This window comes from Balaenoptera musculus, chromosome 6 (genome assembly GCF_009873245.2).
Source record: "Balaenoptera musculus isolate JJ_BM4_2016_0621 chromosome 6, mBalMus1.pri.v3, whole genome shotgun sequence".
NCBI classification, from domain to species: Eukaryota; Metazoa; Chordata; class Mammalia; order Artiodactyla; family Balaenopteridae; genus Balaenoptera; species Balaenoptera musculus.
The window spans coordinates 31,433,602-31,457,039 of record NC_045790.1 but is presented as its reverse complement, the minus strand read 5'-3'; the positions used below and the strand labels follow the sequence as shown (position 1 = coordinate 31,457,039).

Sequence of the window (23,438 nt, the reverse complement as noted above, 5' to 3'; positions counted from 1 at the left end):
ACTTGTTAATGTGATGTTTGGTAAAGGTTCTGTAAATCTTTGGTTGAGGTTGACTTTAAGCAACCTAAGTGTCCATCGACAGATGAATGGATAAAGAAGGTGTGGCACATATATACAATGGAATATTACTCAGCCATAAAAAGAAACGAAACTGAGTTATTTCTAGTGAGGAGGATGGACCTAGAGTCTGTCATACAGAGTGAAGTAAATCACAAAGAGAAAAACAAATACTGTATGCTAACACATATATATGGAATCTAAAAAAAACCACAAAAGGTTCTGAAGAACCTAGGGGCAGGACAGGAATAAAGACGCAGACATAGGGAATGAACTTGAGGACACAGGGAGTGGGAAGGGTAAGCTGGTATGAAGTGAGAGAGTGGCATGGACTTATATATACTACCAAATGTAAAATAGCTGGTGGGAAGCAGCCACATAGCACAGGGGGATCAGCTCGGTGCTTTGTGACCACCTAGAGGGGTGGGATAGGGAGGGTGGGAGGGAGACACAAGAGGGAGGAGATATGGGGATATATGCATTTGTATAGCTGATTCACTTTCTTATAAAGCAGAAACTAACACACCATTGTAAAGCAATTATACTCCAATAAAAATGTTTAAAAAAAAAAAAAAAAAGAAACTTGCATCATCCCTCTATTTCTTGGTCACTGGAGAAAGGAATCTTGCTAAAAGACTGAGAGTTCTGAGGTTAAATTCATCTTTAACTGCACTTGCAAAGCCAGTAGAGGGAGCAGTGTACCTATCCTTTGATTTCTGGGATTGAAAATAAGTGCATAGGCTGGTTATCTAGGCTCAAAAAGAGAGAGGAAGGAGTCTGAGACTATGATTTGGTCTTTGGCGATCATGATTTTATGTTAAAGAATTAGCAGAGTTATAGAATTGCTTTATTACCATTGTAGAATGTTGATGAGGGTGGTGTATGAAGATTGTTTTTTTCTGTTTTGCTTCCCTGGTGAAAAGTCATTTGAGCATTTTTGTACCAAGTCCACAAAAAACTGGCCTGAATAAACTCATCAACCAGATTAGATTCTGGGTATCCAGGATTGCTTGCGTAATGGGTTGGGCATTTTTGCTGATCCTTGAAATCTTTGATGTGGCTGCAGAGTGGGAGCTGGGATGCATTCTTCTTCCCTGTCTCATCAGCTCCCATTCCGCAGGTCTCCAATGTCTGCGCTACATTATCTCCACAGCTGACTTAGCAGAGATAGGGCGCCTCCTGTTCTCTTCTGTCTTGCCTGACTCACTCCCACAGTGTTACTCTCCCCTAGCAACAGGGCGGTGGGCTGAGCAAATGAGGCAGCAACCCCTCCTCGCCAGCTCTCACCCCATTCTGCAACTGTCTGCTTATGCAACATTTTGCTCATTCTTTTTCTATCAGATTCTCCCTGTGTTTCCAGGTACTTATTCAGAGAGGCTTATGTGGGGCTCTTTTCTTTGCCTTTGCTTATCTTTCAGCATGGAAATGAATGCTATAGTAATATTATCAGCCCATCTTTTTTAGCATTTCTTTGGGATACAATTCTTTTGACATTCACTTTTGGTCTTGTGATATCTCTTGTACTTCTTGAGCAGGTGTTTAAATCTCTCCTTTTAGTTTAGCTTTTTTTCTTGTTTATACCTTCTCTTTCCAGCTAGAAGGTGAATTAATATTGATACTTATGACTGAAAAGAAGCTCTTTTCACCTAGATCCTGGTCTTCTACATGAGTCAAGGCCTTTCTCATTTTGGCTAAAAGTGTTTTAGAGAAAAAAAAATATTGAAATTCAATACTAATCAGTAATTCTGCCCTCCACCCTTTAGAAAAAAGAAAAAGGGATTTGTACTTTATGGGATCAACTTATTTTCTCCTTTCCTCTTGACAGGTTTTGGTAACTGTCCAATTCCAATAATATGTTAACATTTTCAGCGTCAATCCAGGTTAAAAAGTAAGTAAACTCTGTTTTGTTCTTGTTCTCTTTGGCCCTTTCTTGTTGTCACCTTTAGCCACTGCCCCCTCCCTCACTTTTTCCCTAACAAGTCACAATCTGCCCTATGCTTGTTTCAGGTCAGTATGCTTGGAAGGAGAATTCCAGTCTATTGCTTGGTTACTCACTAATCACTCTCATGTGACATGCTTTGTGAGACAGACTAACTGTTGGCCATTGTCAAAGTATAGCTATGGTGACAAAATCATTACAAATGTCTTTGGCCACTGTATTCAGAAAAGATCTTAAATATAAGAATTTGGGAAAGGCAGCTTTATCTTTTAAAGATGAAACATCTCATCTGTTTTACCCAATTTTGCAATTGGTTCAGAGGTCAAGAAGGGATCTGGATCTCTCTAATCCTCAACACCAGGATTGAGATGGAAAAATCGAGTTGTAGTTGTTGTTGTTTTGGCCTCACTGTGTGGCTTGCAGGATCTTAGTTCCCTGACCAGGGATTGAACCTAGGCCCTGGCAGTGAAAGCTGAGTCCTAACAAATGGACTGCCAGGGAATTGCTGGACAGGTTGAGTTTTGAGGGTTGGGGGAAGTGGAATAAGTTTGGAGAAAGGCAGAAAGCCAGAGGGTAAGGCTATTATAATAGAGGTGGAAGAACTGGGACAGAGAACTCAGAATGAGGGAGCAGATTTTGTGAGGATTCCAGGTATGTCTTATGTCAAAGGGAAATGAAGGTAGAGTGTTATAGAGACTGAGGATAAAAAGCAAAGTTACCATGTCTGAAGAGTCATTACTGTTGACTTGGGAGTTTCAAAGTTTGGTGAAGGAAGTTCAATTCATCATTCTACTCTGAGAAATAGAAATCTTACTGCCTTAGTGACTATTTTGTCTGATGTTAATATAGCTACTTTAGCTTTTGATTGTTGTATGTGTACTTACTATATGTATTTCCCATGTTTATCAACCATTATATGTCCTTTGATTTTAGGCGTATCGCTTACAAACTGCATAACCTGCCTTCTGAATTTTTTTTAAAAACTCAGTTTGTTTTCATTTAGTCCATTTAGCTTTATTATGGACTTTACTTTTGTCTCACTTTTTTCTAGTCCTACCTCCTTTCCTTTTTTTAAAAAAAAATTCTTCTTTCTTGACATCCTTTGAATTTATTTATTTTATTTTAATTTTTTAATTTTAGTTTTTTTAATTGAAATATAGTTGATTTACAATGTTGTGTTAGTTTCAGGTATACAGCAAAGTGTTTCAGTTATACATATATATATAGATTCTTTTTCAGATTCTTTTCCTTTACAGGTTATTACAAAATATTGAGTATAGTTCTCTGTGCTATACAGTAGGTCCTTGTTGGGTATCTATTTTACATATAGTAGTGTGAATACATTAATCCCAAACTCCTAATTTATCCCTCCCCCTGTCCCTTTCCCCTTTAGTAACCATAAGTTTGTTTTCTATGTCAGTGGGTCTATTTCTGTTTTGTGTATAAGTTTATTTGTATCATTTTTTTTAGATTCCACATATAAGCGTTATCATATGATATTTGTCTTTGTCTGGCTTGCTTCACTTAGTATGATAATCTCTAGGTCCAAAAAACAAACAACCCAATCAAAAAATGGGCAGAAGATCTAAATAGACATTTCTCCAAAGAAGACATACAGATGGCCAAAAGGCACATGAAAATATGCTAGACATCACTAATTACTAGAAAAATGCAAATCAAAACTACAATAAGGTATCATCTCACACTGTTCAAAATGGCCATCATCAAAAGGTCTACAAATAATAAATGCTGGAGAGGGTGTGGAGAAAAAGGAACTCTCCTGCACTGTTGGTGGGAAAGTAAATTGATACAGCCACTATGGAGAACAGTATGGAGGTTCCTTAAAAGACTAAAAATAGAGCTACCATATGATCCAGCAATCCCACTCCTAGGCATATATCTGGAGAAAACCATAATTTGAAAGATACATGCAGGGACTTCCCTGGTGGCACAGTGGTTAAGAATCTGTCTGCCAATTCAGGTGACATGGGTTTGAGCCCTGGTCTGGGAAGATCCCACATGCCACAGAGCAACTAAGCCCGTGAGCCACAACTACTGAGCCTGCACTCTAGAGCCACAACTACTGAGCCTGTGTGCCACAACTACTGAAGCCCACGTGCGTAGAGCCCATGCTCTGCAACAAGAGAAGCCACTGCAATGAGAAGCCTGCATGCCACAACGAAGAGTAGTCCCTGCTCGCCACAACTAGAGAAAGCCCATGCGTAGCAATGAAGACCCAATGCAGCCAAAAATAAATAAATAAATAAATTTATAAAAAAAAAAAAGAAAGATACATGCACCCCAATGTTCATAGCAGCACTATTTACAATATCCAAGACATGGATGCATCTTAAATGTCCATAAACATATAAATGGATAAAGAACATCTGGTACATAACTACAATGGAATATTACTCAGCTATAAAAAAGAAGGAAATAATTCCATTTGCAGCAACATGTATGTTTTTAAAATTTTTCTAATTCTGTTTTTTGGAATTTATGTCCTCTCTATCTTTAAGTTACTGTGAAAGCTAATTTAAGGTATATGCTTATCAAAGTTTAAGTTAATCAGTATTCTTATTGTTCTCTGATAAAATAGACCTCAGAAAGCTTAAACTCTATTCACTCTCCTTCCCCCTTATACACTATTGCAGTTGTATTTTATCTCTAGAATATTTTCTGCCACAAACCAGAGTATTATCATTGTTTTAGACAGAGACTTTTAAAGATTTACTTGTCTATTTACTACTATAGTATCTCTGCTCACCATTTTTTTTTTACATCAAATCCTTTTGATCTTTGACAATACTCTTGCCTAAAGTACAGTCGTTACAATGTTTCAGTTTATCTGAAAATGTCCTTATTGCACCTCATACTTGAAAAGTATTTTTCCAATATTTTATTATGAAGATTTTCAAACATATAGCAAAGTTGAAAGAATGTTATAGTGAATACCCATATACTCACCACCTGGATTCTACCATTATTATTTGAAAAGAATATTTGCTGGAACTAGAGCTCCAGATTGCTTGTTATTTTCTTTCTTTCAATGTGTTATCTTCTGGCTTCTGGTGGATGTATATCAAGAAGTCAGCCATTGGTCTTTTTGCCATTTCTCTGTAATCTATCTTCTCTCTCTGGCTGTTTTTAAAAATTCTTTTCATCTCTGACATTCTTCAGTTTCACTGTGGTACATCTAGCGTAGGTTTGCTTGGGTTTCATTGAGTGCCATGATCCGAAGACTGGTATCTTTCAGCAATTCTGAAAAATCTCATCCATTATCCCTTTAAATATAATTTCTTCTTTATTCTCCTTAATAATTCCGTCTGCAGCTACTTTAAGCTGACTTCTCCACTTAAGATTCTTTGGGTTATCTAAGCACTCAGAATTGGTACCAAAACCCTAGTGAGGGCCACTGAATGAGTACTAACCCCCAGGAGAGATTTCCCCTTCTCTCCTTTCCTTTTAGCTTCAAGGATAGGGTAAGCAAGTTTCCATGCAGTCCTCTTCCTGTGTGGTGGAGTTTAGTTCTTTTTCACTCTCACTGGGCAGGTGTTACCCTGTGGGGTCTCACCTTTATGCTGGGATAGTCTGTCACATTCTCACTGCCTGTCTCTCCCTGCACCGCCCTCCTCCTTGAAGACATGAAAGTGGAAACTCATTGACCCTAGGAATGCACAAAAACTTCAACTTAATTTCCCTCTTCCTCAGAGTTGGTGCAAGTTAAGTAACACACACGTAGAGATTCTGGGTAGACCTGGCTGGATAAAATGGGCAAAAGCACCATGAGTCATTTCAATGCATGGTTATCAGAAAATTAAATCCAAGGAAAGCTTCTTCCAATCAAATGCTGGACCATCTGGGGACATAGATTCCCGGATAAAACTCTCAGTTACCTGACCCTGTCCATTTATGGGGAAAACATAACTTTTAGAAGTTATCACTAATCCAGAGATGACAAATCATCCATACAGCAAAATGGAGCTCCATAAATATAAGGTTAATTTGAAACTTTTGTTTTCATTCTAGGTAAGCTTTCTAAGCATTTAGAAACTTTTTTTTTTTTTCTTTTGGTATCAAGTTGACTTTTTTGGGGGACCAGATGTAATCTCAGGACTTTTTTTTTTCATTCTAATTGTTAGAATTGTGTTTATACTGGCTAAAACTATGCATGTTATTTATAGCAGAAATTATTTGTAAGTACGGTCTTATCATTCATCATCAATGCTTGATAGTTTCTGTAAATATTTCAGGCTGTAAATTAAATATCACTTGCTACTTGACTACATTTCTTTTGGTAGTTTGTGCCAACTGTGTTTTGACCATATCTAAAAAAGTTACGTTGTAATTTGTTCTTTTGGCATATATTATGTGTACTTTGGCAGTTAATGAAAAGAGATGCACTTCATGAAGATTTAAGTATTTACATCATTATATCATCTTAATATATGATTCAGTGGAAATACATACATATGTTCAAAGAAGAACTGTAAGTGAATCTATGCTTTTTACATTAGGAGAGTAAAGCAAATGATGAAAGAGTGTCCTAAAGTGCTGTGTTGTTATTTATACTTCCTAAATCACGGAACTGTGGTGGATTTTTAGCTATATTTCTCATGTAACAAGCCAATAATTACGAAATCATTATTTTTATAACCATTATTAGTTGGCCACAAGCACACTTGGCAGTAACCTCTTATTCTTTTGATGCTTTGTATATTTAACATTAGATCATTCTTATTGTCTTTCATTATTTCATCTTGTGGGGTGTCAACTTTGTAATCATGTTCAATAAAAGTGAGAAACAAATATATATGTGAACAAACATATGAAACCCATTGAACAAAGTGGAGCTCTTAAAACAGTAGCACATCTCTTAATAATATGTAATTTATTATCAGAGAACCATTTAGACATTGGGCAATATAACTGAATCATATAAATGCTGCATATTATTTTAGATATTAGTATTATTTCTCACATATGAGCCATGTGTTTTCAAATTTTATTTTGAAATAAATGTATCTGCCCACTGGAATATAAGTTCCATGAGGACAGGGACTTTGCTTTATTTACCATTAATTTCTAGCTTAAGACATAAATGTCACCAAAATCTTTTTTTAAAATTAATTAATTTATTTATCTATTTTTGGCTGTGTTGGGTCTTCGTTTCTGTGCGAGGGCTTTCTCTAGTTGTGGCAAGCGGGGGCCACTCTTCATCGCAGTGCGCGGGCCTCTATCGCGGCCTCTCTTGTTGCGGAGCACAGGCTCCAGATGCGCAGGCTCAGTAGTTGTGGCTCACAGGCCCAGATGCTCCGCGGCATGGGGGATCTTCCCAGACCAGGGCTCGAACCCACGTGCCCTGCATTGGCAGGCAGATTCTCAATCGCTGTGCCACCAGGGAAGCCCTCACCAAAATCTTTTACAATGAACAAGTTAATGTTTAATTAGGAACTAATTAATAGTGGACAATATTTTAGTAAACAGAAGAAATCAAATGTAGTCTTAATTTCAGTCAATATTTCTTCAAAACTATTTATTTAATGCGTTTTGTGGCTACCGGGTTAGGTGCATACAGATTTAAAGCAAGTATATTTTCCTGGTATATTGTTCTTTTTATCATTAAATAATGACCCTCTTAATTTGAAATAGTGGTTTTTTTTTTGGTCTTAAGATCTCTTGGTCTAATATTGCTATACTGATTTCTTCCTGCCCTCTTTCACTCTCTCCTTTCTTCCCCTTCCTCCTCGTCCTCCTTCCTTCTCCCCTCCTCCTCCTCTTCCTCCTTCCTTCTCCCCTCCTCCTCCTCTTCCTCCTCCTCCTCCTCCTCTTCTTTCTTAGTATTTGCCTGGTATATTCTCTTTCATCCTTTCATTAGTTTACATTTGACCTCTTTGAGCCATTGTAGATATGTTTATAGAAAGCACATAGCTGGATTTTTGTTTTTTAAAATCTTGTCTGAGAATCTTTGCTGTAACATTTGTTTCATTTACAGTCACTTTGATTACTAGCATATTGGACTTATTTTAGTCATCTTATTTTGTGTTTCTATTTCACATGCCTTTTTTTTTTTCCTTTTTTTGCTTTTGCTTTCTGCCTTCCTAACTTGTCTTGGAAAGACTGAGTTTCTTTATTCCTATCCTCCATTCCAACCACCAATTTGGAAGTTCTGTATTTTATTTCTAATCTTTTAATAGTCAATCTTAAAATTTTAACATCAACACATGACTTAATACAATTTAATATTAACTAGTAGCTTTATGCTCATACCCTCAGATACGTATTAGCTTTCTCCTCCCATTCCAAATTCCACTGATTATTTTATCATTCTTAAAATAATATTCTTATATTGACTAATGTCAATAGTTTGACTAATGTCAAACTAATATATGACTAATATTTATTAGTCAATGCTTATTTAGATTTACAAATAACTGCTCATCATTGCTTCACTTTTCTTCTTCCTGAAGGACATATGTCTTTTAATTTTAGTTTGAATCATACAAAATTGTCTTTTTTTTTTTTTTTTGCTGTGCCACACAGCTTGTGGGATCTTAGTTCCCCGACCAGGGATTGAACCTGGGCCTTTGGCAGTGAAAGCCTGGAGTCCTAACCACTGGACTGCCAGGGTATTCCCTGAAATTGTCATTTTTGTGCATCAAAAATGGCCAAATATCAGACATTTCATGTGGTTCAATCTAATAGTCATTTCAGGGAGGAATTGTGGGTAGTAAACTCTTTCAATCTAAAAATCTAAAAATGGTTTTATTTCACCATCACTTCTATATAATTTAGCTATGTTTACCCTCTTCCTGGGTTATTTTCCCTCATTGCTTAAAGATATTTCACTGCCCTCTGGAATCATCATTGCTGATGAGAAGTCTGTTGTCAGTCTAATTGCCATTTATTTATAGATAATTTGTCTTTCTCATTCCTTTGTTGTTGAAATTTTGAAAGTTTTCTATAACATATCTGGGTGTGGATATTTTTATTTGTTTTTAACTTAAATGATGTTTGCCCTTCATTTCTAGAAGTTCCAGAAATGGCTATTTTTTCAAGTTGGCCCATTCATTTTCTGTTTCTAATATTTTCCTTATGGTTTTTGTTCCTTCATTCTCTCGTTATTAATTTTAAATAAACTTGTTTGTAGTCTCACACTATATATAATTTATATTTTAGGAGTGCTAATTTTCCTATTGATTGCATTTTCTGAATCTCCTCCATTGTGTCTTGACTTCTCATTGGGTTTATAAAATGATTTTCAGCTATGGTAACTCCCCCACCCCCACCTCCACCCTCCTGGGATTTTCTTAAATCCTTATTTTTAAAGTATTTCCAAAGAGTGGTTTCACATTTTCCAGGGTGCTAAGAGTGCTTTTTATATCAACAATTTTTATGTCAGTATCAACTGCATGGTTTGTTGTAGCAGCTACATGATTTAAACCCTACATCTGTGTATAATGGGTACCTGGGGTTTTGATTTCTCACAGTTGATTTGTTTTTCACCCAAGTCCTTGGAGAGATGGAAAGCTTTTGAACTGCTTTTACAGTTAGGTGGGAGGAGTGACTTTAGTCTTTTCATGGAGGAGGTAGTTCTTCAAGGCTCCATGCTTTACATGGGATGTCCAACTACAGGTCTTCCCTCTGTGTAGACATTTTATCTCCTGTCCTCATAGAAGCATTAATCCTGAGCCTCTATGGTCTGTGATTGAGGTTGAAGCTGCTGTTGGGTCCTCGCTTTCCTCTGGCCTTGATTTCTCTGTTTATCTGGCACAATGGGGATTTTCTATTTTTTTCTAACATGGGTATGTGTTAATTTTTTTGTTTTTGTTTTTTCTACATTTTATTCATTTAGTTATGGCCTGTTTCTTGGTTTATGTTTATGTTTCTTTGTTGTCTTTTAATTCTATTTTGACCTTCTTTGTTTCTTCCAGTTGAAGTGCTAACATTCTTTGTGTGTTATATTTTAAAATAAACTGTATTATCTTAAAAAGTTGATATAAATTTAATCCATAATACATGTGCAACAACTCCTCTCTTATCCAGATGCCTTTTGCTTGGTATTTACATTAAATGCATGTATTCTTACAGTTGTGAAAATCCAGTTTATTGAAAGTTACCCACCTCAAGATGGAGGACTTTCCCTAAGAAAGTAGGCACAAACTTTTCAATGATAAGTTTTCTTCTCTCATCCTTATTAATTTAGAATGCTGAAATTAAGGATTTTGAGGTTATCAGTGTCCAAAGGCTAATGTAGGATTTTTAAAGCAAGACATTCTAGAATAATCAACCAGTTTTCATTCCTCTTTACTTTTTATTCTTTTCCTCTTACATATTTCAAACAACAAAAAGTAACCAACCACTCACTTTGCAGGATCATTAGGTCTTAAAGATGTTATCTTCTTGGATAAATACTTGTTATTTAATTATATATTGTTTTTCAGTGGCGATTGCTGATTTTTAAAAGAAATGATAATTTGGGGTTAGTAAATCCTACTGTTTGTACTAAGGATATTTTATTTATTGAGTCTTTTGAGAATTGACAGATACTCTGTTCTATTTTTATGGGCTTTTGAAAATAAATTAGAAAAAACAGGTAACTAGAATAACTTTTACAACATAGCAGAACATTTACTGTACCTGCACATGGGCACGCACACACACACACACACACACACACACACACACACACACACACAGCCATGCCATGCCATCAACGTCATTTTCATTTACTTTTTGTTTTTTCTGGCAACAGTAGAACATGCCCTGACAACCCGCCTTCCATTATAAATATTTTAAAAACTAGGCAGGAGAGAGTCATCCCTTAACCACAGTCATAATGTAATGAAGGATACACACAGCTGCAGCAACACTCTGTAATTACTTAATTTGTTTTTGACAGCTCCCATTTGCAGAGGAGAGGAAAGTATGAACCACACATGAGTAAGGATTTTATATACGCCTGAATTTGTTTGTCGGTTGTGAATATTCACACATTTTTTTGGAAAACGACAAAAATTATGGGGCAGGAAATCAAAGCCAACATCACCCTTTTCCCAGCAGAGAAAAGCTCAAGATGTTTGCTGTCTATGGAAAGTTGAAGCAAAAACTCAAGCCAGCGTCTCCTCACCAAAGGGAAAAAGTACTAAATTAGCAATCACATTCCAGTTTGTGGCATTAGAGTGGGAGAGTGAGTTAAGAGTGTAGGCCTTGCTCATCAGATGGAAGAGCTTATTTTAATGAGTAAATGGAGCCTAGGACAGGCCACCATTTATCCCAAACCACCTTTCATAATAGTTATGTGTTGAGTGGTGTGATAACTATTTCTATGTTTTCTATAACCCAGCTATGGGGGTTCAGGGTGCTCCTCATCATGCACTTCTTAGGTAACTAGTGTTGACCTACATAGAACGGAGGTTGATGGGGCTGTGGGATGTTTCCTGGATCTCCTGAGACATGTCCTGAGTTGTCTGGGACTGAACACTTTAAAGGGACTGGTCTTGAAGTGGTATTAAGGCAAGATGAAACCCAACGATCAGAGATGTGTGATTGTGATTTGGTCTCTTTTTGGGAGCATGAGAAGTCTCCTTCTACCCCAACTGGGAGTTGGAATGGGGTTAACAAATCCATACAGTTCTGTAAGGGGATGATGGAAACCTTACAAAGTGGGGAACACAGAGCAATGGAACAATTTGTGTTATCTCAGAGTTATCATCAGTAGTCAAAACTGTGCTTTTGGACACAGCAATTGGGCCTGATTAAGAGGCTGTCTGTCACCTTAGGAAGATGGGTTGGGGTAAATTATATCTTACATAAATCAGAGTAAGGAACTATAATAAAGGGTATATCATTATTCTATTAATATTGTATTGAGAAACTAGGCAGAGCTCTGGAATTATTTACCTGGTAGAAATCTGACCAAGTAGAGTTAAAGATCTGTCTGTGCTTTCTCTGTCCCCGATTGTCTTGATTCTTTTTGGCAACAGGATTCTAATGCATAAAACCATATGCAAATGTCATAAGCAGTAATTAAAGGCAGAGTCACATGTAATTTAGTTAGCTTACCTTGAAGAAAGTTCTTGGGAGGAGTTTGGGAAGATTTGTTCCTTGCAGAAGGAGGTCATGAAGGGCGGGTATTTGAGTTATAAAAAGAGCCAACTTGAGGCTGTAGGCTCAAGAGAGCTCCTGGGGATGCTGATCTGTCATTGCTCCTGCTCCTTTGATCAAGTCCTGTAGTTGTGGTCAAATCATGTAGTTATATATTCACATTGTCTTGCATGTTCTCCTCAGTAGGAAGGAATTTAGGCCTGGGAAGATGCAGACATTTCCTCTCAGGTGTCCTGAGTACTTTTGCCGAAGGTCATTGTCATCAGACAACCTGTGACTAAGATTGTTTTCCCTGCCCTTCCCAGCACCCCCCAGCCTCGGGCTTCCAGAGCAGACATGGTGTCAGAATTATGCTTGATCCTGCCTAAAGACAACGGGGGTGTATAAACGGTAGTGTGCTGAAGGTTGTGGGGCATCTTTATCCTCTCTTATGTCATCTCATTCCAGTATTCAAGATCAGTCTCCCAAAGAGCACTCTTTTAAGCTATGGTACTTAAGGCAGTAGTCATCTTTCTCTACAGTCCTATCAGAATGTTATTTGATATTTCACTAGTGGACACATTTATATATACTTACTTGAAACTTGGAGAGTGATTTTACTTGATAAATCTCAGCAGCTTAATATATGCCTATAAAGTTGGTCTGAAGGCATTGGCAAATTATAGATGAACTTATTCAAATCAAAGGCCTATGGTCCCTTATTGATTTTTCAAGTTTTTTCTTTCACATTAGAAACATTTAAACTTTGATTGCTTGCAACTTAGTTCTTCCTTTTTACACAGCATTGTTTAATGCTAGATTATTCCTGAATATGTATAAATCCTATTTATAAAATTGGTAACTGCTAGTTAAACTAGATAAATCTAATTTATCAAAAATAAACCTGACGGTGGAGTTAAGATGGTGGAGGAGTAGGAAGATGTAGAGCTCACCTCTCTCCACAGATGCATCAGGAATACATCTATAGATGCAACAATTCTCCTAGAACACTGGCTGAATACTAGCCAGAAGACCTTGGACACTGGAAGGGACTATAAAGATCCTTGCATAACTGGGTAGGACAAAAAAAATAAAGAAGCGAGAAGGAGGAGGAGAGGAAGCAGGATGGGACCTGCATCCTGGGGTGGGGGAGCTGAAGCAGAGGAGAGATTCCTGAATTCAGGGAAACCCCCTCTCTGACGGGGAAATCAACTGGGACAGAAGGGAAGCATTTGAGGTTGTTGGAAGAGGGTGAAGCAGCCGATCTGTGGCAGACGGGACAAAGTGAGAAATACACAGATGGTCTGTACGGCAGCCCTGTGTGCCCTGGACTGGGACGTGTGTTCACAGGTGTGCAAGGGGCTGGAAGCTGGAGTGTGGGGATTAGAGAACTGGCCTGGGGCAAGAACTGCTGTTGGCTGTGGGGAGACAGACTGAGGGGACGGGAGGGAGGAAATCCACAGCAGGGAATGCTTATGGAGGAAGACTGGACTGTCATGGAAGCAGGTGCTACTGCTGAGTGACACGCAGTGGGAGGAGCAACTGTTGTAGCCTCTCTCTCCCCACATGCCGACACCTGCCAACGAAAAATAAAAGAAGCCCTCTCAAGGCTGGCCCTCACACACTGGCTGCCGGGCACCAGAAAAAGCCCAGCCAGGGCTGGCCCTCACTAGGGCCATATCTCTTGCGCCCATGGCCACCAGCTTCCCTGCACATTTTGCGCTGCCAGGGCTCCCATGATCCAAGCAGTCATACTACCTCTGTGCCCTGTCCTCACTGGGGCAGACCCAAGAGCTCCAAGGCAGCCTCAGGAACAGACTCCTATGGGTGGACCACACGCAGAGGTGGGGACAAAACCAAAGCTGAACCCCAGGGATGGGGCGAATAAGGAAGAGTATTGAAAATCTTCCCATCAGCTGCACAAGCTGCAGATTATACCCCCACAATCACCTAGGTACACCCTGCATCTGTGGAATATCTGAGTAGACAATGAGTGTTCCCACAAACGAAAACGGTCTAGCTCTGACAGCTATAGACTTTGGGGGCAGCACACGCAGGAATTGGGGCAGATCAGAGTCTGAGTGGTCCCCACAGGGCCCATGACAGGTCCAGAGACCATCCCAGAGGCAGAGGAGGGTCTCTTGGGGAGGCGGAGATAGGCTGTGGCTCACAGCGTGTGCAAGGACACTGACAGCTAAGACCCCAGGGAAACATAATTATTACTATTAATTGTATTATGTTTTGATTCATTCTGTTGTTGGTTCTGGATTTCTTTTAGTGTTTTTTTGTTTGTCTGTTTGTTGTTGTTTTAGGTTTTTTTTAATTTAGTCTTTTAGGAACTTCGTGTTTTAGAACATATTTTTTATTTTTTAAATATATTTCTATTTTTACTTTTCTTTTCTGTTCTGTGTTCGTTTCTTCTTATTTTTTCTTCTCCTTTTTCTTTAATATATTTAAAATTTTTTTAAATTTCCATTTCTACTTTGCTTTTCTGTTGTTCTGTGTTTTTTCCCTTTTTATTTTATTTTATTATTATTTTAAAAATCATTTTTATCAGTTTGTTCAGTTTCCTTGCTTTATTCTTCAGTAGGCACACTATTTTGGTTTTGATTTTAGGTTTTGTGTTTTTCTTAGTTCTGATTCTAATTGTTTGATTTCGTTTTGGGGTTCTTCTCTTTGCCTGGTTGTTCTCTTGCTTTTTGTTTTATTTGGTCTGTTTTTGTTTCTTTTGCGTGTGTGTGTTTCCTCGTTTCTGTTTTTGTTTGATTTTGTTTTTACCATTTCTCTGGGGTTTTGTTTGTCTTTTTTTTCCTTAATAAATTTTTTATTTTATTTTTTTATATTTCTATTTCTACGTTGCTTTTCTGTTATTGTCTTCTTTCCCCTTTCCCTTTTTCTTTTTTTAAAAAAATCATTTATTTTCGTTTGTTTGGTTTCTTTGCTTCATTCTTCAGCTGGCACCCTGCTTTAGTTTTATTTTTTGGTTTTGTGTTTTTGCTCCTTTTTTAAAATTTAAAAATTTTTTATTTAAAAAAATCTTTTTTAAATGATATTTTGTTTTATTTCTTATTTATTTTTTGGCAGATCTTTATTGGCATATAATTGCTTCACAATACTGTGTTAGTTTCTGTTGCACAAGAAAGCAAATCAGCTCTATGAATACACGTCCCCATATCGCCTCCCTCTTGACACTCCCTTCCATCCTCCCTATCCCACTCCTCTAGGTTATCGCAAAGCACCAAGCCGATCTCCCTGTGCTATGCTGCTGCTTCCCACCAGCCAACTATTTTACATTCAGTAGTATATATATGTTGATGCTACTCTCACTTTGCCCCCACTTTGCCCTCCCACCCCATGTCCTCAAGTCCATTCTCTGTGTCTACCTCTTTATTCCTGCCCTGCAACTAGGTTCATCAGTATCATTTTTTTTTTTTTTTTAGATTCCACGTATATGAGTTAGCATACAGTATTAGTTTTTCTCTTTCTGACTTACTTCACTCTGTATGACAGACTCTAGGTTCATCCATTTCACTACAAATAACTCAATTTCGTTAGTTTTTATGGCTGAGTAATATTCCATTGTATATATGTGCTGCATCTTCTTTATCAATTCATCTGTTGATGGTCATTTAGGTTGGTTCCATGTCCTGGCTATTGTAAATAGTACTGCAATGAACATTGTGGTACATGTCTCTTTTTGAATTATGGTTTTCTCAGGGTATATTCCTAGTAGTGGGATTGCTGGGTCATACGGTAGTTCTATTTTTAGTTTTTAAAGGAACCTCCATGCTGCTTTCCATAGTTGTATCAATTTACATTCCCACCAACAGTGCAAGAGGGTTCCCCTTTCACCACACCCTTTCCAGCATTTATTGTTTCTAGATTTTTTTTGAATTTTATTTAATTTATTTTTTTATACAGCAGGTTCTTATTAGTTATCCATTTTATACATATTAGTGTATATATGTCAATCCCAATCTCCCAATTCATCACACCCCCCCCACCCCCCCACCCCCCCACCACTTTCCCCCCTTTGTGTCCATACGTTTGTTCTCTACATCTGTGACTCAATTTCTGCCCTGCAAACCGGTTCATCTGTACCATTTTTCTAGGTTCCACATATATGCGTTAATATACGGTATTTATTTTTCTCTTTCTGACTTACTTCACTCTGTATGACAGTCTCTAGATTCATCCACGTCTCTACAAATGACCCAATTTCGTTCCTTTTTATGGCTGAGTAACATTCCATTGTATATATGTACCACATCTTCTTTATCCATTCGTCTGTCAATGGGCATTTAGGTTGCTTCCATGATCTGGCTATTGTAAATAGTGCTGCAATGAACATTGGGGTGCCTGTGTTTTTTTGAATTATGGTTTTCTCTGGGTATATGCCCAGTAATGGGATTGCTGGATCATATGGTAATTCTATTTTTAGTTTTATAAGGAACCTCCATACTGTTCTCCATAGTGGCTGTATCAATTTACATTCCCACCAACAGTGCAAGAGGGTTCCCTTTTCTCCACACCCTCTCCAGCATTTGTTGTTTGTAGATTTTCTGATGATGCCCATTCTAACTGGTGTGAGGTGATACCTCATTGTAGTTTTGATTTGCATTTCTCTAATAATTATTGATGTTGAGCAGTTTTCATGTGCTTGTTGGCCATCTGTATGTCTTCTTTGGAGAAATGTCTATTTAGGTCTTCTGCCCGTTTTTGGATTGGGTTGTTTGTTTTTTTAATATTGAGCTGCATGAGCTGTTTATATATTTGGGAGATTAATCCTTTGTCCATTGATTCGTTTGCAAATATTTTCTCTCATTCTGAGGGTTTTCTTTTTGTCTTGTTTGTAGTTTCTTTTGCTTTGCAAAAACTTTTAAGTTTCATTAGGTCACATTTGTTTATTTTTGTTTGTATTTCCATTACTCTAGGAGGTGGATCAAAAAAGATCTTGCTGTGATTTATGTCAAAGAGTGTTTTTGCTATGTTTTCCTCTAAGAGTTTTATAGTGTCTTGTCTTACACTTAGGTCTCTAATCCATTTTGAGTTTATTTTTGTATATGGTGTTAGGGAGTGTTCTAATTTCATTCTTTTACAGGTAGCTGTCCAGTTTTCCAGCACCATGTATTGAAAAGACTGTCTTTTCTCCACTGTATATCCTTGCCTCCTTTGTGATAGAATAGTTAACCATAGGTGCGTGGATTTTTCTCTGGGCTTTCTATTCTGTTACATTGATCTATATTTCTGTTTTTGTGCCAGTACCATATTGTCTTGATTACTGTAGCTTTGTAGTATAGACTGAAGTAAGGGAGTCTGGTTCCTCCAGCTCCATTTTTTTCCCTCAAGACTGCTTTGGCTATTCGGGGTCTTTTGGGTCTCCACACAAATTTTAAGATTTGTTGTTCTAGTTTTGTAAAAAATGCCATTGGTAATTTGATAGGGATTGCATTGAATCTGTAGATTGCTTTGGGTAGTATAGTCATTTTCACAATATTGATTCTTCCAATCCAAGAACATGGTATATCTCTACATCTGTTGGTATCATATTTAATTTCTTTCATCAGTGTCTTATAGGTTTCTGCATACAAATCTTTTGTCTCCCTAGGTAGGTTTATTCCTAGGTATTTTATTCTTTTTGTTGCAATGGTAAATGGGAGTGTTTCCTTAATTTCTCTTTCAGATTTTTCATCATTAGTGTATAGGAATGCAAGAGATTTCTGTGCATAAATTTTGTATCCTGCAACTTTACCAAATTCATTGATTAGCTCTAGTAACTTTCTGGTGGCATCTTCAGGATTTTTGATGTATAGTATCATGTCATCTGCAAACAGTGACAGTTTTACTTCTTCTTTTCCAATTTGTATTCCTTTTATTTCTTTCTCTTCTCTGTTTGCCATGGCTAGGACTTCCAAAACTAGGTTGAATAATAGTGGTGGGAGTGGACATCCTTGTCTTGTTACTATCTTAGAGGAAATGCTTTCAGTTTTTCACCATTGAGAATGATGTTTGCTGTGGGTTTGTCATATATGGCCTTTATTATATTGAGGTAGGTTCCCTCTGTGCCCATTTTCTGGAGAGTTTTTATCATAAATCTGTGTTGAATTTTGTCAAAAGCTTTTTCTGCATCTATTGAGATGATCATATAGTTTTTATTCTTCAATTTGTTAATATGGTGTATCACATTGATTGATTTGTGTATATTGAGGAATCCTTGCATTCCTGGGATAAATCCCACTTGATCATGGTGTATGATCATTTTAAAGTGCTGTTGGATTCTGTTTGCTAGTATTTTGTTGAGGATTTTTGCATCTATGTTCATCAGTGATATTGGTCTGTAGTTTTCTTTCTTTGTGACATCTTTTTCTGGTTTTGGTATCAGGGTGATGGTGGCCTCCTAGAATAAGTTTGGGAGTGTTCCTCCCTCTGCCATATTTAGGAAGAGTTTGAGAGGATTGGTGTTAGCTCTTCTCTAAATGTTTGATAGAATTCACCTGTGAAACTATCTGGTCCTGGACTTTTGTTTGTTGGAAGATTTTTAATTGCAGTCTCAGTTTCAGTGCTTGTGATTGGTCTGTTCATATTTTCTACATCTTCCTGGTTCAATCTCAGAAGGTGGTGCTTTTCTAAGAATTTGTCCATTCCTTCCAGGTTGTCCATTTTATTGGCATATAGTTGCTTGTAGTAATCTCTCATGATGCTTTGTATTTCTGCAGTGTCAGTTGTTACTTCTCCTTTTTCATTTCTAGTTCTATTGATTTGAGTCTTTCCCTTTTTTTCTTGATGAGTCTGGCTAAATGGTTATCAATTTTGTTTATCTTTTCAAAGAACAAGCATTTAGTTTTATTGAACTTTGCTATTGTTTTCTTTGTTTCTATTTCATTTATTTCTGTGCTGATCTTTATGATTTCTTTCTTTCTGCTAACTTTGGGTTTTGTTTGGTCTTGTTCCTCTAGTTCCTTTAGGTGTAAGGTTAGATTGTTTATTTGGGATTTTTCTTGTTTCTTGGGGGATGCTTTTGCCACATCCCACAGGTTTTGGATCATCGTGTGTTCATTGTCATTTGTCTCTATGTATTTTTTGATTTCCTCTTTGATTTCTTCAGTGATCTCTTGGTTATTTAGTAATGTATTGTTTAGCCTCCATGTGTTTGTGTTTTTTACGTTTTTTTCCCTGTAATTGATTTCTGATCTCATAATTTTGTGGTCAGAAAAGATGCTTGATATGATTTCAAAGGCGAGGTTTGGGTGGTGGGTGGCGCCAGTGCTCAGGACGCCCAGGGTTGGAAAAGGCCCTGGGGGTTGTGGAGGGTGGGGCTTAGGCTCAAGGAACAGAAGGGGCCCAGGAGTGCCCCCCACCCTTTGTCTCAGAGGGCAGGGGACCTCTCCTGGGAGCCCAGCAGGCTTCCTGACCTCGAGTGGGAGGGGCAAACAACCTCCTCTCCTCTCCTGCTCCTCAGGTCTGGGAGGCCCCCTCCTGCCTGCCTCTCCTGATCTCCCTGGCCTCCCTCCTATGCCCCCAAGACCCACACAGCCTGGAGGGGTGTTTGGAGGACTAGGGAGTGACCTGGGAGCTCAGCAATCTCCCTGAGCCCGAGTGGGCAGGGCAATCGCCCTCTGCTCCTCTCCCCCTCCTCCCAGATGGCTCCTCCACCCTTCCTCTCCTGATCTCCCTGGCCTCTCTCCTATACCCACCAGGACCCATGTGGCCTGGATGGGGCTTTGGAGATGGGGTACCGGCTTGGGAGATCAGCAGGCTCCCCTGCCCGCGTGGGCCAGGCGATCGCCCTCAGGTCCTCTCCTGCTCTTCCTGGAGAGTCCCTCCATCCTGCGTCTCCTGATCTCCCTGGCCTCAGTGCCTCTGATCGTGTCTGGCCTCCACTTCTCCTCCCCCCTCAGTCCCCCTACTTCCTACCAGTTCACATTGGGGTTCCTCCCGTCTCCTTGGTCGTCAGAGTCCCCCACCAGCGGCTGGCAGGTGCCCTCACTATGGGGAGACACTAATTAACTCTGTGTCTTTCCACACCGCCATCTTGACTCCACCTCCTGGTTTTCTTTTTAATAGTTTTATTTCGTCCTTCATTTCTTTTGTTTGTTTGGTTGTTCTCTTGCTTTTTTGTTTTATTTGGTTCTGTTTTTGTTTCTTTTGTGTGTGTGCATGTTTCCTTGTTTCTGTTTTTGTGTGTTTGATTTTACTTTTCACTGTTTGTCTGGGGTTTTGTTAGTCTTTTTTTTTTTTTAAACATCTTTATTGAAGTATAATTGCCTTACAATGGTGTGTTAGCTTCTGCTTTATAACAAAGTGAATCAGTTATACATATACAATATGTTCCCATATCTCTTCACTCTTGCATCTCCCTCCCTCCAACCCTCCCCATCCGACCCCTCTAGGTGCTCACAAAGCACCAAGCTGATCTCCTTGTACTATGCGGCTGCTTCCCACTAGCTATCTATTTTACTTTTGGTAGTGTATATATGTCCATGACACTCTCACCCTGTCACATCTCACCCCACCCCCTCCCCATATCCTCAAGTCCATTCTCTAGTAGGTCTGTGTCTTTATTCCGTCTTGCCACTAGGTTCTTCATGGCCTTTTTTTTTTTTTTCCTTAGATTCCATATATATGTGTTAGCATACTCTATTTGTTTTTCTCTTTCTGACTTACTTCACTCTGTATGACAGACTCTAACTCCATCCACCTCATTACAAATACCTCCATTTCATTTCTTTTTATGGCTGAGTAATATTCCATTGTATATATGTGCCACATCTTCTTTATCCATTCATCTGTCGATGGACATTTAGGTTGCTTCCATGTCCTGGCTATTGTAAATAGAGCTGCAATGAACATTTTGGTACATGACTCTTTTTGAACTATGGTTTTCTCAGGGTATATGCCCAGTAGTGGGATTGCTGGGTCGTATGGTAGTTCTATTTTTAGTTTTTTAAGGAACCTCCATACTGTTCTCCATAGTGGCTGTATCAATTTACATTCCCACCAACAGTGCAAGAGTGTTCCCTTTCCTCCAGACCCTCTCCAGCATTTATTGTTTGTAGATTTTTTGATGATGGCCATCCTGACCGGTGTGAGATGATATCTCATTGTAGTTTTGATTTGCATTTCACTAATGATTAATGATGTTGAGCATTCTTTCATGTATCTGTTGGCAATCTGTATATCTTCTTTGGAGAAATGTCTATTTAGGTCTTCTGCCCATTTTTGGATTGGGTTGTTCGTTTTTTTGTTATTGAGCTGCATGAGCTGCTTGTATATCTTGGAGATTAATCCTTTGTCAGTTGCTTCATTGGCAAATATATTCTCCCATTCTGAGGGTTGTCTTTTGGTCTTGTTTATGGTTTCCTTTGCTGTGCAAAAGCTTTTAAGTTTCATTAGGTCCCATTTGTTTATTTGTGTTCTTATTTCCATTTCTCTGGGAGCTGGGTCAAAAAGAATCTTGCTGTGATGTATGTCATAGAGTGTTCTGCCTATGTTTTCCTCCAAGAGTTTGATAGTGTCTGGCCTTACACTTAGGTCTTTAATCCATTTTGAGTTTATTTTTGTGCATGGTGTCAGGGAGTGTTCTAATTTCATACTATTACATGTATCTGTCCAATTTTCCCAGCACCACTTATTGAAGAGGCTGTCTTTTCTCCACTGTATATGCTTGCCTCCTTTATCAAAGATAAGGTGACCATATGTGCGTGGGTTTATCTCTGGGCTTTCTATCCTGTTCCATTGATCTATATTTCTGTTTTTGTGCCAGTACCAAACTGTCTTGATTACTGTAGCTTTGTAATATAGTCTGAAGTCAGGGAGCCTGATTCCCCCAGCTCCATTTTTCGTTCTCAAGATTGCTTTGGCTATTCGGGGTCTTTTGTGTTTCCATACAAATTGTAAAATTTTTTGTTCTAGTTCTGTGAAAAATGCCAGTGGTAGTTTGATAGGGATTGCATTGAATCTGTAGATTGCTTTAGGTAGTAGAGTCATTTTCACAATGTTGATTCTTCCAATCCAGGAACATGGTATATCTCTCCATCTATTTGTATCATCTTTAATTTCTTTCATCAGTGTCTTATAATTGGCCTCGTAGAATGAGTTTGGGAGTGTTCCTCCCTCTGCAATATTTTGGAAGAGTTTGAGAAGGATAGGTGTTAGCTCTTCTCTAAATGTTTGATAGAATTCACCTGTGAAGCCATCTGGTCCTGGGCTTTTGTTTGTTGGAAGGTTTTTAATCACAGTTTCAATTTCAGTGCTTGTGATTGGTCTGTTCATATTTTCTACTTCTTCCTGGTTCATTCTTCGAAGGTTGTGCATTTCTAAGAATCTGTCCATTTCTTCCAGGTTGTCCATCTTATTGGCATAGAGTTGCTTGTAGTAATCTCTCATGATCTTTTGTATTTCTGCAGTGTCAGTGGTTACTTCTCCTTTTTCATTTCTAATTCTATTGATTTGAGTCTTCTCGCTTTTTCTCTTGATGAGTCTGGCTAATGGTTTATCAATTTTGTTTATCTTCTCAAAGAACCAGCTTTTAGTTTCATTGATTTTTGCTTTTGTTTCCTTCATCTCTTTTTCATTTATTTCTGACCTGATCTTTATGATTTCCTTCCTTTTGCTAGCTTTGGGGTTTTTTTTGTTCTTCTTTCTCTAATTGCTTTAGGTGCAAGATTAGGTTGTTTATTCGAGATGTTTCCTGTTTCTTGAGGTAGGCTTGTATTGCTATAAACTTCCCTCTTAGCACTGCTTTTGCTGCGTCCCATAGGTTTTGGGTCGTCGTATCTCCATTGTCATTTGTTTCTAGGCATTTTTTGATTTCCCCTTTGATTTCTTCAGTGATCACTTCGTTATTAAGTAGTGTATTGTGTAGCCTCCATGTGTTTCTATTTTTTACACATCTTTTCCTGTAATTAATATCTAGTCTTATAGCGTTGTGGTCGGAAAAGATACTTGATACAATTTCAAATATCTTAAATTTACCAAGACTTGATTTGTGACCCAAAATATGATCCAACCTGGAGAATGTTCCATGAGCACTTGAGAAAATTGTGTATTCTGTTGTTTTTGGGTGGAATGTCCTATAAATATCAATTAAGTCCATCTTGTTTAATGTATCATTTAAAGCTTGTGTTTCCTTATTTATTTTCATTTTGGATGATCTGTCCATTGTTGAAAGTGGGGTGTTAAAGTCCCCTACTATGATTGTGTTGCTGTCGATTTCCCCTTTTATGGCTGTTAGTATTTGCCTTATGTATTGAGGTGCTCCTATGTTGGGTGCATAAATATTTACAATTGTTATACCTTCCTCTTGGATCTATCCCTTGATCATTATATAGTGTCCTTCTTTGTCTCTTGTAATATT

The 23,438-nt window shown here is 38.1% G+C and overlaps 1 long non-coding RNA gene across 1 annotated transcript in view; it reads left to right on the top strand.

Annotated features, from left to right (window-relative positions):
- LOC118896678 overlaps positions 1-1,946 on the top strand; it is a 36,239-nt gene extending 34,293 nt beyond the window's left edge. The window contains exon 3 of the long non-coding RNA XR_005020243.1: positions 1,883-1,946. This is a non-coding gene — a long non-coding RNA (uncharacterized LOC118896678). The remainder of the gene's footprint in view (positions 1-1,882) is intronic.
- The last annotated feature ends 21,492 nt before the right edge of the window (positions 1,947-23,438 follow it).